General features: G+C 41.0%; 1 protein-coding gene across 3 annotated transcripts in view; it reads left to right on the top strand.

Moving 5' to 3' along the window:
* Positions 1-16,080, top strand: part of DHRS7B (dehydrogenase/reductase 7B) — a 71,932-nt gene that overhangs the window by 20,763 nt on the left and 35,089 nt on the right. Inside the window, exon 1 of one of the 3 annotated variants that reach the window (XM_021694597.1) lies at positions 14,751-14,769. The exons of the other annotated variants lie outside the window; for them this stretch is intronic. The gene's annotated coding sequence lies outside the window, so the exon portion shown is untranslated. Of the gene's footprint in view, positions 1-14,750; positions 14,770-16,080 lie in introns of those variants that run through there. 3 annotated transcript variants of the gene reach the window in all.

The raw sequence follows: 16,080 nt of genomic DNA on the forward strand, positions 1-16,080 counted from the left end.
GCTATCCAAAATATACAAAGAACTCTTAATTTAAAACTCAATAGTAGGAAAATGAACAGCTGAAAATTGGAGCAAAATACTGACAGACACCTTAGCAAAGAAGATATGCAGATGGTAAGTAAACATGAAAAGATGTTCAACATCCTGTGTCTCTGGAGAATGGCAAATTAAAACAACAGTGAGATATCAATACGCACCTATTAGAATGGCCAACGTCCAGAACACTGACACCACCAAATGCTGGCAAGGATGTGTAGCAACAAGAACTCTCACTTATTGCTGGTAGCAATGCAAAATGTCACAGCCGCTTTGGAAGACAGTTTGGCAGTTTCTTACAAAATTAAACATACTTTTACCATATGACCCAGCAATTGCACTCCTTGGTATTTACCCAAATAGAGAACTTTTATGTCCACACAAAAACCTGCAGATGGGTGTTTTTAGCTTATTTATTCACAATTGCCACTACCTGCAAGCAACCAAGATGCCCTTCAGTAGGCAAATAAACTATGGTATATCCAGGAATATTATGTAATTATTTTTGTGTTACAAGAAAATGTTATTCAATGTGCAAAGGAAATGAGCTATGAAACCATGAGGAGACATGGAGGAACCTTAAATGCATATTACTAAGTGAAAGAAGCCACTCTAAAATGGTTGCATACTGTGTGCTTCCAACTATCTGACATTCTGGAAAAGGCAAAACTATGGAGACAGTAGAAATACCTGTGGTTGCCAGGAGTTGGGGTGGGGGGGGGGGGGGGAAGGGATGAATCAACAGGCCCAGAGAATACTTAAGGCAGTGAAACTATTCTATATGATACTATAGTGGTGGGCATATGTCATTATACATTTTTCAAAACCCATGGAATGTGCACCATCAGTAAACCATAACATAAATGAGGAGTCAACACAGGTACATCAGTTGTAACATTTACCACCATGATGGGGGATGGTGATAGTGCGGGGGGTTGTGCACCTGTAAGGGGAAGGGGTATAGGAGAACTGTACTTTCTGCTCACTTTTGCTGTGAATCTAAAATAGCTCTAAAAAATAAAGTGTATTAATAATTGAAAAAAAGAATGCTTATCTCAGAACAGTGGAGTTCCAATGTTCAACGAAAAAACTGTCAACACCAAATTCTATATTAAATTTTATATCTAAAACCATCCTTTAAAAATGAAAGTAAAATATATTCTCATGCAAACAGAGATGAGGTAATCTCTTGATTACAGACTTATCTTTCAAGAAATACTAAGGGATCTTTTAGGCCAAAAGGAAATGACTCCAGACTATATGTTGTATCTGCAGGTGGAAATAAAGAGCCCTGGAAATGATTAACTTGTGGGTAGTTATAAAAGACTGTAAATATGTTTTCTCTTAATTTTTGTAAAAGTCGTAAGACCGTATTAAAGCAGTAATAATTATTAACACTGTTGGGTTGACATGTTTAGATGTAATCTGTATGATAATAAATTCACAAAGGAGAAAGAATAGCCAGAACGGGGTGTTTGAAGTGAAGATTATAAAGGGTTGCTGTTTGACTAGGGGAGTGGCCAAAGTAGGGTGGAGGACAAGATAATGGAGGACAGGTCACAGAACTAAGGCATAGGTAGGAGCACCCATGTGTATATAAAATCTCTAAGAATTCTGATGACAGGAAATGTGCTGGAGAGAGTAACAGTGAGTAGCTAAAAATCTTTTTAAGTAATGCTGGGGTGTGGGGGTGGTGGTGACCAAGAGGAAAGCAGGTGCTTATAATGCAGTGTGTGACATCTTCTGACAAGGAAGAGGCACAGCTGGGCAGTTTTAGGGAGAAAGGGAGGAATAGTGAGGAGCAAAGACAGCCCCACCGTACCTTTGAGCGAGTTTGTGAGGGGTATGGGGGAGAAAACAGCCACCACTGCAGAGGTCTGCAGGGGAATCTGTCCTCAGGAGGAGCCAGACATCGTTGGAACAGGAAGGTGAAGGGGCTGTCCAGAGTAGAAGATTTGAGTTGAAGATGCATGATTTTGCTCGATGAGTGACCAAGAGGACCACGGGTTAATATGGGGAAGGGTGGGAGGTGGGGTTAGAAAAGGGAGTGCGCAGAGTGCTTTAGGAGCCCGGGGATGTCTCAAGAGACCTGGACTTCCTGTGGTGACTGATGTAAACAGATAAAAATTATGATGAGATTGGTCCCAGTGGTTTCCGGGCAGATGGGGGTGGCGGGGTTGGGCATTGGGGTAGGGGTGGGAGTGGAGGGCCTCTTCTGGACTCTTGTTGATGGAATCTAGAAAAAAAGCAGTTACCCCTGACCCTGTAAATGGAAGTTGGCAGATAGCCCTTATTACCCTCAGAGTGGCACATCTCTTTTTATTTTTTTATTTCTTTAAGATTTTATTTATTTGCGAGAGAGAGAATGAGAGGCAGAGAGCATGAGAGGGGGGAGGGTCAGAGGGAGAAGCAGACTCCCTGCTTGGTGGGGGCCTGCCTCTCCCTCTCCCTCTGCTGTTCCCCCTGCTTGTGCTCTCTCGCTCTCTCTGTCAAATAAATAAATAAAATAGTTCTTAAAAATCATTGGAGGGGGGCATCAAGAGTCCAGATTCCTAGGTCTCACCTTTTCTGGTATTACTGATTTCAAAGGTCTTCACTGGGTGGAGCCCTGGAGCTGGATTTTAACAGGTGCTTCTAATGTAGGTAGTGATTAGACGCGGATGAGTAATACGGCTTGGAGCCAGCTCGTTTGGAAAATACATCAGGAGGGGAAGCCTGGAAAAGTCTGATGATTTACTCTGTAGCCACCTGGTCTCAAGTCCCAGGAAAGGTCCAAATCAAGACCCCACCCACCATGCTGCCCCACAGAGGTGCCACTGTAACTTAACATTGGTCAGTTTGTCCCTTTTGGTGTTCTAGTTGGTAGTATTTATTAGCTAATTTTATTTTACAAAGTTGATACTTTCAGTGTAGCTAATTGTTTACTTTTCCAACTCCATTTTTAGCAAAGTTGAGAGTGAAGTAGAAATTATGGAAATGCTCAAAGATACACAAAACTTGAATAGTACAGTGAACCCCTATGTACCCTGTACCCAACCTCAACAGCCATCAGCATTTTGCTGTGGAAGGAAAGAGACTTTAATCTTTCATTTCTTGACTCCTAAAATTGCCTCTAAAATTTGTTTGCTTTTACCTCATTCTGTGGTTAAGCTTATTAACTTTTATATCGCCAGAAAAAAAAAAGCTTCATTGTGTAACAGTGTATATTTTATTGCAGTGTAAAAGATAGCCCTTATAAGCTGTTACACACTGACAACAAATACAGTGAATGTATAAAAGATGTTTTCAATTTCAAGTGTTTTTCCTTTTAATATAGATTCTGGAATTTGCCAAATATATATTTTTTAAGCCTGAAAGGCTCTGAGAGAGAAATAAGAGGAAAAATATGTTTGGGGAAAAGTGGGAAATCTAAGAGTGGTTGAAATAAAATTTTTTGACTCCCTACCGTGGGCCTGTCCTGAGGAGACATAGCTATGTCTCGGGGAGCAATTTGCTAGGACACTGAAAATAAAGTGATCAGGCACTCACCAGGCTATTTTTAAATGAAAGCTTAGAAGTTGGCGATGGAAAACCCCTCTCAGGTTATTCTGCTTTCCTTCTGCTTTTGCCCTTTCAGTTTGTGAAGTTCCTTCCTTTATGTTTTCTGACATAAAAGTCAGTGCACTACAAGTTTTAAGTACAAGCATTGTAAAAACTGCTTCAGAATAAAGGGCATTTCCTAGTTAAATTTCACAATAATGTTTTTCAGTTCTAAAAATAGCTTGGAATTCAGGGTGAAGCATCATCCTAAATGAATTACAGTAAGGCAGATTGTCTAACAGAGACAGTGAACAGGGGCAGATGATTTATCTAAATCCATGAGGAAACTAAGACAGTCATTTGTTAGAATTTCAGATAATCTGATTTCAACCATGAGCCCACATGAAATTGGGCAGCATTTAGTGTTTAATCCTTTGTGAATGACATACTTGTTTTTTCTTTTTGTGATAAAAGACACACAATAAAGTTTACCATCTTTTTTTTTTAAGATTTTATTTTTAAGTAATCTCTACACCCAACATGGGGCTCGAACTCAAAACCCTGAGATCAAGAGTCACATGCTTCACTGACTGAGCCAGCCAGGTGCCCCACAAAGTTTACCATTTAACCATTTTTAAGTGTACAGCTCAGTGGTATTAGATACATTCGTAATGTTGTGCCTCCATCACTACCATCCATCTCCAAAACTCTTTATCTTGCAAAACTGGAACTCTGTACCCATTAAAATATAACTCCCATCCCTTCCTGCTCCCACCCCAGCCCCTGGCAACTGCAATTCTACTTTTTGTCTCTAAGTATTTGACTGCTCTAAGTATCTCATATAAGTGGAATTATAAAGTACTTGTCCTCTTGTGACTGGCTTATTTCACTTACCCATAATGTCTGCAAGGTTCATCCATGTTGTAGCATATTGCAGAATTTCCTTCCTTTTTAAGGCTGAATAATATTCCTTTGTATATATACTATATTTTGCTTATCATTCATTGGTTGATGGACACTTTGGTTGCTTCCATGTTTTATCTATGGTGAATAATGCTTCTGTGAGCATGGTTGTGCACATATCTCTTTGAGACCCTGTTTTCCATTTTTGGAGTATACATCCAGCAGTGAAATTGCTAGATCATATGGTAATTCTATTTTTGATTTTTTGAGGAACTTTTATACTGTTTTTTCAGCATCTCTACTATTTTACATTCCCACCCACAGTGCACAAGGCTTTCAACTTCTCTACATCCTCCCAAACACTTGTTATTTTTTGCTTTTGTGGTAGTAGTCATCCTAAAGGATGTGAAGTAGTATCTCATAGTTTTCATTTGCATTTCACTAGTAAGTAGTAATCTTGAGCATCTTTTCATGTACTTATTGGCCATTTGTATACCTCCTATTGAGAAATGTCTATTCAAGTCCTTTGCCCATTTTTGAGTCAGGTTGTTTGTTTTTGTTTTGTTTTGTTTTTGAGTTCTATGAGTTTTCTATATATTCTGGATATTGATCCTTTATTACATATATAATTTGAAAATAGTTTCTCCTATTCTGTAAGTTGCCTTTTTATTCTGTGGATAGTGTCCTTTAATGCACAAATTCTTAAAATTTTCATGAAGTTCAGTTTGTCTAGCTTTTCTTTTGTTGTCTGTGCCTTTGGAGTCATATCATAGAAATCGTTGCTAAATCCAATGTTGTGAAGCTTTTGCCCTATGTTTTTTTCCAAAGAGTTTTATTGTTTTAGGTCTTACAATTAGGTCCTTGACCCATTTTGAGTTAACTTTTGTATAAGGTAAGGGTCCAGCTTTGTTCTTTTGCCTGTGGATATCCAGGACCATCTGTTGAAAAGACTGTCCTTTCCCCCATTGAATGATCTTGGTTCCCTTGTCAGAAATCATTTGACCATATATGGAAGGGTTTATTTCTGGACTTACTGTTGTGTTCCACTGGTCTATATGTCTATCTTTATGCCAAAAACACACTGTTTTGATTACTGTAGCTTTGGAGTAAGTTTCAAAATTGGGAAATAGGAGTCTTCCAGCTTTGTTCTTTTCAAGGTTGTTTGGCTATTTGGAGACATTTGAGATTCCATATGAATTTTAGGATGAGTTTTTCTGTTTCTGCAAAATGTCTCTGGGATTTTGATAGGGATTGCATTGAATCTGTAGAGCACTTTGGGTACTATTGACATTTTAATAATATTAAGTGTTCCACTCTATGAATATGGGATGTGTTTCCGTTTACTTATGTCTTGTTTAATTTCTTTCAGGAGTATTTTGTAGTTTTCATTTTACAAGTCTTTACCTCCTTGGTTAAGTTATTAAGTATTTAATTTTTTTCAGCTGTATTGTAAGTGGAATTGTTTTTGTAATTTCTTTCTCAGATTGGTCATTGTTTGCACATAGAAATACCAACTGACTTTTGTATGTGGACTTTGTATTTTGCTACTTTGCTGTATTTATTTATTCTCACACCTTTTTGTGTAGTCTTTAGGGTTTCCTATGTATAATATCATATCATCTGCAAATGGAGATAATTTTACTTACTTCTTTCCAATTTAGATGCCTTTTATTTCTTGCCTCATTCCAATACTATGTGGTGAAGTGGGCATCCATGCTTTGTTCTTGATCCTAGAGGAAAACCTTACAGTCTTTTACCATTGAATATGATGTTCACTGTGGGTTTTTCTTTCTTTCTTTTTTTTTTTTTTAAGATTTTATTTATTATTTGACAGAGAGAGAATGAGAGAGCAAGCACATGAGACGGGGGAGGGTCAGAGGGAGAAGCAGACTCCCTGCCGAGCAGGGAGCCCGATGCGGACCTCGATCCCGGGACTCCAGGATCATGACCTGAGCCGAAGGCAGTCACTTAACCAACTGAGCCACCCAGGCGCCCCACTGTGGGTTTTTCATATATAGTTTTTATTAATTTGAGGTAATTTCCTTCTATTCCTATTTTGTTGAGTGTATTCATCATGAAAGGGTGTTAAATTTTGTCAAGTGCTTTTCTGTGTCAGTTGAGATGGTTATGTGGTTTTATTCCTCTAGTTGGTGTGGCATATTACGTTGATCAATTTTAATATGTTGAACCATTCTTGGCATTTTAGGGACATATCCCATTTGGTCATTTTTTAAAATATGCTGCTGAGTTCAGTTTGTTATTTTGTTGAGGATTTTTGCATCAGTTTTCAAAAGGGATGTTGGTCTGTAGTTGTTTTTTTTGTTTTTTTCTTGGTATCAGGGTAATGCTGATCTCATTGAATGAGTTAGGAAGTATTCTCTATAATTTTTTGGAAAAGTTTAAGAAGGAGTGGCATTAGTTCTTTAAATGTTTGGTAGGATTCACCAGTAAAGCCATTGGATCTGGGACTTTTTTCTTTTTCTTTTTTTTTGGGCGGGGGGCATGCACAAGCAGCAGGGAGAGGTAAAGGGAGAGAGAGAGAATCTTAAGCAGGCTCTACACTGAATGTGGAACCTGACATGGGGCACGATCTCATGACCCTGAGATCATGACCTGAGCCAAAATCAAGAGTTGGATGCTCAACTGACTGAGCCACCCAGGTGGCTTTTTCTTTGTTGACATTTTTTATTATGGATTCAGTCTCTTTAGTAGTTATTGGTCTATGCAGATGTTCTATTTCTTAGTGATTAAGTTTTGGTAGGTTTTGTGTTTCTAGGAATATGTCGATTTCATCTAGGTTATCCAATTTGTTGGTGTATAATGTTCATAGTACTCTCGTAATCCTTTTTATTTCTGTAGAATCAATAGTAACATCCTCACTTTCTTTTCTGAACTTAGTAATTTGAGTCTGTTTTTCTCTCTCTCTTTTTTAGTCCATCTAGCTAAAGGTTTGTCAGTTTTGTTGACCTTTTCAAAGCATCAACTTTTGGTTTCATTGATTTCTATTTTCTATTCTGTTTCATTTATCTCTGCTCTAATCTTTTTTAAAAATAGATTTTATTTATTTATTTGCCAGAGAGAGAGAGCACAAGCAGGGGAAGCGACAGGCAGAGGGAGAAGCAGGCCCACTGCCGAACAAGGCGTCCGATGTGGGACTCGATCCCAGGACTGTGGGATCATGACCTGCGCTGAAGGCAGGCACTTAACTGACTGAGCCACCCAGGCATCCCTCTGCTAGCTTTGACTTTAGTTTGTTCTTTTTCTAGTTTTTTTAATTGTGGAATTAGGTCATTGAGATCTTTCTTGTTTTATAATATACATATTTATAGCTATGAATTTCCCTCTTAGCACTCTTTTTGTTATATATCATAAGTTTGGTGTATTATATTTTTGTTTTTATTTATTTCTATTTTCTAATATCTCTTGTTATTGATTTTCAACTATATCCTATTGTGGTCATAGAAGGTACTTTATATGATATCTGTCTTTTAAATATTGAGACTAATTTGAGAATTTGTGGCCTAACATATGTATATACTGGAAATTGTCCCATGTGTACTTCAGAACAATGTGTATGCTGTTGTTGTTGGATAGTGTTTTATATGTCTCTTAGACCTAGTTGGCTTATTGTGTTAAGTCCTTTATTTCCTTATTTTGGTTGTTCTTTTATGAGTGGGATATTGAAGTCTCCAACTACTCTTATAGGACTGTTTTGCCTTCAAATCTGTCAGTTGTTACTTCATATATTTAAAGTCCATTTTGTCTGATACTAGTGTAGCTACCCCTGCTCTCTCTTACTGTTTGCATGGAGTATCTTTTTCCATCCTTTCACTTTCAACCTGTTTGTGTCTTTGGATCTCAAGTGAGTCTCTTGTAGGCAGCATATAGTTGATCATGTGATTTTATCTATTCTGCCAAATTCTGTCCTTTGGAGAGTTTAATCCATTTACGTTTAAAGTAATTACAGGAAAGGAAGGACTTACTTCTACAGTTGTGCTATTTGTTCTCTGCTTCCCACCCATTTCCTTTATTATTGTCTTCTTTTACATCTAGTTGATTTTTTTGTAGTGAAATGTTTTGATTCTCTTTTCATTTCCTTTTGTGTATGTTCTATAGTTATTTTCTTTGTGGTTACCATCAGGATTGTTTAACATCCTAATGTTATAACATTGTAATTTGACTTTATACTAACTTAACTTCACACTCTCTCTCAAATAAATAAATAAAATCTTTTAAAAAAAATTATGTAGGGCGCCTGGGTGGCTCAGTTGTTAAGCGTCTGCCTTCGGCTCAGGTCATGATCCTGGGGTCCTGGGATCGAGTCCCACATCGGGCTCCCTGCTCAGCAGGGAGTCTGCTTCTCCCTCTCCCACTCCCCCTGCTTGAGTACCTTCTCTCGCTGTCTCTCTCTGTCAAATAAATAAAATCTTTAAAAAAAAAATTATGTAGGAAACAAGATTTGGAGTTACAGACCATAGTTACAATAATATTAGCTTTTAAACTAAAAATTGTTTTTTAAAAATGTGTTAGTCTTTTAAATATGTAGAAAACAGAAAGTGGAGTTACAAACTGTTGTTATAATAATTCTAGTATTTATATTTTTGCATGTATTTACCTTTATTGAAATCTTTATTTCTCCACATGGGTTGGAGGTACTGTCTAGTGTCTTTTCATTTCACCTTGTAGGACTCCCATGACATTTCTTGCAGAGCAGATGTAGTGATAACTATCTCAGCTTTTGTTTATCTGGGAATGTCTTAATTTTTCCCTCACTTTTGAAGGACAGTTTTGCCAGATACAAGATTTTTGGTTGACAGTTTTTTCTTTTAGCACTTTGAATATATTGTCCACTGCCTTATATGTGATGAGAAATGTGTTGATAATCTTATTGAGGATCTCCTGTGTGTGACAAGTCACTTTTCCAGCTTTCAAGGTTCTCTGTATTTGCCTTTAGAAAGTTTGATTATAATATGTCTTGGTATGGGTCTCTGAGTTCATGTTACCTGAGTACATTGAGTTTTTTTTGGGTATTTATATTCATGTCTTTCAGCAAAGTTGAGAATCTTTCAGCCACTAATTCTTCAAATATTCTCTCTGCCTCTCTCTCTCTCCTGTTTTTGAAGCTTCTACAATATATGCTGGTCGGCTTGATGTGTCTTGTGGGTCCCTTACATTCTGTTCACTTTCATTTGGTCTTTTTCCCTATTTCTTAGATTCAATACTTTCCATTGTCCTATCTTGAGGTTTGTTGATTCTATCATCTGCATGCTCAAATCTGCTTTTGAATTGCCCTAGTGAATTTTTCATTTCTGTTATTCTTTTCAACTCCAGTGTTTCCTTTTGCTTTCTTTTTAGGTTTTCTGTCTCATTATTGGTATTTCCATTCTTTTTATACATTATTTGTTTGATTTTCTCTAGGTCTTTCTTTAGTTTTGAGCAGCTTTAGACAGTTGTTTTAATATCTTGTCAGGCAAATCTGTAGTTCTTTCACAGGGACAGTTTCTTTGAATGGGCCATGGTTTCCTATTTCTTTGTATGCCTTTTGACTTTTTTGTTGAAAACTGGACATTTTAATATAATATGATAACTCTGGAATCAGATTTTCTCCATTCCCTAGTGTTTGCTGGTTTTTGTTAACTAATTAATTGGCATATTTATTTTTTAGGCTGTCTTTGTGCCTAGGATCAGTCTGATCTATGAACTTAATTAAGGTCTTCTAAGTCTTTTCTGAGCATGTGCCTTTTCCTGGATATTCATGGTCACTTTCTAATTTTCCCCATGTATTCAGTTGCTTTTGAATGGACTACTCTTTAATTACTGGCTCCTAAAAGGAGAAAAAGAGGGAAATGAAGGGAGGATAAAATGCTGCGAGCCCTGTAAGTACCCTGGCAGGCACCTCATCTGGAGGTGAAGAGGCTTGCTACAAGCCACATGGCTGCCCACCTCTGTCTGCACCGCTCTGATCAGAAGCAGCAATCAGCAGTCAGACACAAATCCCTGATATTGAGAGGACAGGGTCTTTTTTGCCTCATTCCAGCGAGCTGTGTGCAAGTTGCTGCAGCATGGTGGGCACAACTGCATGCCCCTCCGGTGGAGGTGGAGGTTGTGTAGCGGAGGTGGCGGTTGTGGAGGTGGAGGTTGTGTAGCGGCTACTGTGTTTGCAGCTGAAATTGACCGAAATTAACCACAACTTGCCAGCTAGGCCTTCTCAGGGAACTTGCAAGCCTTCAGTAGACTCCAGAGCTCTAAAATATACAGTTATACAGGACAGATTCCGCTAGTGCAGTTACTGAGTAGGTAGGGAGATGGATTCCTGGTGCCTCCCATTCCACCATTGTCTTGGAATCCTTTTGATGTACATTTTATTTGCTTATCTTCTTTATTGTTTGTCTCTCCCATTGATATGTCATCTCCACGAGGACAACAATTTACTTCCCGTTTGCTCATTGTACCACAAAGCCTGGAACAATTGACACACAGTAGGTGCTCAGGAAATGTTTGTGGAGTGAATTTATACTATAGCAGATATAGTGAGTAATTGTGCCCAAGTTGGAGTACAGTATTGTTTACTGTGTTTTCTTCTTATTTATGAAGCTGATACCTGTGCACAGTTCCTATTAGATACTCTGGCTTGGGTCCTACCAGCTCCTTTTAAACACACTGGATTCTTGGGGCACCTGGTGGCACAGTTGGTTAAGTGTCCAACTCTTGGTATCAACTCAGGTTGTGATCTCAGGATTGTGAGATTGAGCCCCACTTTGGGCTCTGTGCTCAGTGTGGAGTCTGCTTGGGATTCTCTCTCTCCCTCTTCCGCTGTCCCTCCTGCTCATGCTTTCTCTCTCTCTCTCAATATAAAATAAATAAATCTTAAAAAAATTATAAACACACTGGATTCCTGACTTTATATTTAGCTGGGTACCTTGTCTGTCATATTCATTATTATATGTAATTTTTTAAGGTAATAATGTAAAACTCAGGAGTCCGAAACTAGCAGCTGCCCTGGGCCAGGTTGTGTTGTGTGTTGTGTGGCCAGCATAGTGGTTTGAATTGTTTTGACTTTGAATTAAAGCTTCATGCGAGGCTTATCCTTTAGACAGGCCACCACTGTGTTAAAACCACACAATGACTGTTTCTTTCGTTATCACAGTTCTAATCATTTAATTTTTGTGTTTCTTTGTTTATTGTCAGTCTCCCCATCTAGGCTGTGAGCTCCACGAGGTCAGAAACCATGTCTACTTCATTCATTGCCTTACATCTCAGTCTTAGCAGAGTCTGGTACTGGATGGCATTTGATATATGAGGTGTGGCTATAAAGTCATACGTTTGGTCTTTTTACCAAATGTACTGAAACATGACCAGCCCTTAACGCCGCCCGCCTGGCTGCCATGGTTAGTTCCTTTCCCAGCTCCTCTCTGGGGGCCACCTTTACTCCATGAGTTTAGGAGTCAGGAGCATGTTTATTCAGGATGTTAAAATGTACAGGGTGTTTCCTATGTGTCTTATTGGAATAATCGTCCGCATAGTTGCAGGTCATGAGTAAATTTGCGCATGTCGTACAGCAAGCACACGACATGGTGGACTCGAACCCAGCCCCCCGAGTGCCACGTTGGTGTTTTTTCTGCCTCACCCGCACAGTGAGTGTGCTGTCTGGTTTCGGTCAGGGCCTCTTGTGTGTTTTCTAGGAAAGAGGGTGAGATCACTCCTGCAACCTCCAGTAATACTTAATTCGTTTTATAAAGCATGTTAGACACCAAAATCGTTTTTCTGCGGCAGGCTGCTAGGTAGACATCCGAAGTGCTGTCCTTAGAAGCCGAGCTAGGACTTTGGCCCGTCATGAACGATTCGGCTCTGGTGCCCCGCTCCTGTGTAGGTGCCTGCCCTGCAGGGTCTGGAGCTGTGCTGGCCCCTCTCTTCCCGCCCTCCCTGGCTGGGGCTGCTGTGTGCTCAGCGTCTCACTGGAGAGCAGGCTTGCTTCAGCGTGGTTGCTCTTCCCAGGAATGCACACTCAGGAGCCCGGTCTGAAACAGTCTCGGGCCTTCCTTTTGGTTTTATCTTTACTAATGCCAGCCTGTATTCCTTTAAACCGGGGGCCCTAAGGCTGGCATCCCAAAATACACCATCCAGGCCGGTCCTCGCTGGCTTGCTCCGGCGCTCCAGGGAGGGCTTGCTGACCTGAAGGTGTCCTCTGGCCGTAGTCACTCTGCCCCAGGTCAAGAGACCAGAGAAGACGTTGGCACCGGGACCCGCCACTGGCAAAGTAGCTGTCATCTGAGGTAGGATATTGTTCGTTCTTTCCAGTCAGAGACGGCCCTTAGCTGCTGCTTTCCATACGCTTAAGACCCAAAGAGAGCAGGTTTACTCTGCTTTTACTTTCTGAAAATAGATAGGTCTTTTCAGATGTGGGTCATAAGCATGACCCATAGCTTATGTCACCTTTAATAGACCAGCTGTTAAGTGCTGGTCGTCACTTAGGAAATACAAGAGCGGTGTAGGTTTATGAGAACGGGATCCTAACTGCTTTTGGTGATACTAAGCCACTCCTTGCTGCATGATTTCAGCGTCCTGCCTTCCAGTTGGAACTCCTCTCTGCCCTTTAGCCTGATTTTCTTGTGCATAACATGACAAATTATTTCATGCCTAATCCTTCTTTCAGGCCTGAAATCATTTTTATTCTTTAACTTTGGAGGGCTTTCAGCTACCCTCTGTTGATTTTCGGGTTTGGCTGTTAATGGTTTAATTTCTGTGTGTGATTCTGAGTAACTTCCCAACAACCTGTTTTTACGGATGGTTCCATTTACTTTATTTTTTTATGATTGGTTGAGAGAAAAAAAGGAATCTTAGGAACAGATTCCATCAGAATTTTGGCTAAAGGATGAGGAATAAAATAACATTAAAGTGACATTTCTGCTCAGAGTTGATTTCTTGAAGATAGTCTTGTCTCCACTTTGAGGTTCTAAAAGGCTCTCAGTGGAATAAGGGAATAGCTGAATTTCAAAGTCGCAGTGAGACCCCATGAACTTTCTGGCTGTCCAGGCCCAAGTAACACCCATGAAGGGACTTTTCTACCCTTGATCCTCTTTTAACTTAGGTCTAGAGCTCCGTAGTCTGTGGTATATGAAAATACAAGCAGACGAACTTAGTGTGTGAACGCCTGAACTCTCTAACTTCTTCACACCCGTTGATGTGGCTTATTAGCGTAAGGTCATGCTTCAGGTCACTTCCCTGTCAATTAAGAGAGTAGACAGGACTGTGAGTGCCTACTTTTCTGTTAGGCGGTGCACTCGCATTTCTAGACCTTGTGTGATCTGTGGTTTCTACTTGAGGGGGGCTATCTCACCTTCTTCCTTTTCTGACCTCACTCTCTGTGTCTTGTCCTACTTTCTGCTGGAGCTCACAGTGATGCTGGGCTCTCCTTTCTATGTATGAGCTGATCTCCAAATGCTAGAAATCATGAGCTAGATTTTTTTCCCCCACTCCTTTTTTATACCGTCAATCTTGCCTTCCCGATTCTGTCTGAAACTAGCAGTTAAGCATTTCAGTATAAAATGCAAAATTTGTAAACATACTAAAGTTCTTCTTCTATGCCATTTTCAAAGAAAACTGACCCCCTCTGACCTTGTTTTACATAGGAGATGTATTTCCTACTCTGGAAATGTGGCCAGTCAGGACACAATTCCTTTCTTCCACTTGGAAGCTTCTCTTTGCTTGGAGCATGCACCCGGACACCACAGCAAGGCGCTGGGGCTGAGTTACCTTCGTGTCTTGCTCTCGTGGCCACCCTCACTGCTGACGGTGAGACACAGAGGAGCTGACCCGGGCCAGCCAGCACTCAGAGGCCGGAGGGGCCTAGCAGCCCAGGGGCCCGGCAGTACGGCTCCGTGCACTGCAGAGTGCAATCAAAGGGGGTCGGTCTTTCAGAATTTTGAGAAACTCCCAGAAAGTTGGGATTGTCAATATGATTAACTTCACCTGGTCAGGAAAGTGGCCTGAATACCTACCCTGAATACTGTATTGCTCTCAAATAAATGGCTTGCTTTGGAATGTCTTTTCCCACCATCATCATCCTGAGTTAGCTGGGCACAACTGGTGCTGATTTCTAATTTACTTTGCATTCTGATTCTGTTAACGACTTGCCAGACTGAATGCAGATGTGCGCTCTCCCCACAGAAAGCCGGCCCGTGGGCCGAGGATGGATCCCATTAACCTGGTGCCGTATTTGCCTCAGGCAAAGTGGTCCCCAGGGCCAGGACACCAAGGCTGGCATGCGATGTTGTGTCAGGTGCGCAAGGAATCCCAGAAGTGTACAAGACGGTGTGTAGTTCTCTCTTTTCTTCGTGTCCTGGATTGCTGGCTTGGGTTGTAAAACGGTGCATGAAAATGCAGTTTGTTGGCAGCTGTCGTTGTCTTCATGGGGGCAACCTTGCTAGGTGGGTTTGTTTTCATCCTGCTCCTCTCTGGGTGTGAAAAAAGGGGAGCAGGGACATTTGGGCACTTGTCTGCTCTCTCCTTGCTGTGTTGACCTCGATGACTGTTATGGCGGCTACATTTTCTGGTACGCACCTTGGCGTATGGGATCCTGACTTCTTCTGACAAAGTCGGGGTTCCTTTTTTCCTATTTGTTAATGTCATTAAACCAAAGGGTTTATGAAAGTATAGAAATTTAACTCCAGCAAGCTCTATGTTTAGTGAATTTCCTTCATTTGGAAGAAACCAGTTTTCATAAACCAGGGACTCTTTCAGACAACCTTGGAAATCTGACTGCCGTGAAACTAATTCCTGGCCCAGGAGCTTAATTTAGTTAGTTCTGGGTCATGTTAATGCCAATGGCAACTGCATTTACTGAGCACTTACACTTCTCTAGGGATTGCGCACACATTTCCATGCATTAATTCAGCTGACCTCATAACAGACCTGTGAGGTGGACACTCATATACCCTCATTTTACAGATGAGGAGACTGAGGCCCAGAGTGGGGAGGTCCCTTACCCAGGCTGGTAAGTAAGTGGCTGAGCCATGATGCGAACCCAGCCAGGCTGGCTCGAGGGGTCATCCTTGTAACCCCTGTACTGCCATCGCTTTGCCACAGCTAGTGTTTTCCATGTGGTCTCTGCAACCTCTGAATTTTGGGGGGCAGTGGGCTGCATATTGGTACATGACACCCTGTAGCCTTCAGTGGAGTTCTGAAGGTCTGAAACGGGCAGCCACAAGGCTCTGGTCTCTGGGAGCCGATGGAGGACTGTGCAGAGATGTTTCCACCCAGCTGACCTAATGGAGCTCTGTGCCTCCACCCAGGGGTTGAGGCCTGTTGTCCCTTCATGAGTCCCTTCTTCAACTCCCTGGTCATCCCGAGCACTGGCCAGGTCCTGTGTAATTCTGAGCGAAGCAGGGTGGTCCACCTTGGGACCTGCCTGGTAGAAGGATCAGGGATTGCAGTGGGATAAAGCTCTTCCTAGACAGCCATCCTGCTGGGTTGAAAGCTCCCTACCCCCAACCCCAAGTTCATTACGTGAAAGTTCTGAGCTATGATTACCTTGGGGCCTACCTGTGTTTCTGTCACTTGCTGTAATTTTCTGGTAAAGCTGCACTAACAAACTGGCCATCATTCCTGCCCCCTCAAATTCAC

The sequence above is a fragment of the Neomonachus schauinslandi genome, chromosome 15 (assembly GCF_002201575.2).
Source record: "Neomonachus schauinslandi chromosome 15, ASM220157v2, whole genome shotgun sequence".
Lineage (NCBI taxonomy): Eukaryota > Metazoa > Chordata > Mammalia > Carnivora > Phocidae > Neomonachus > Neomonachus schauinslandi.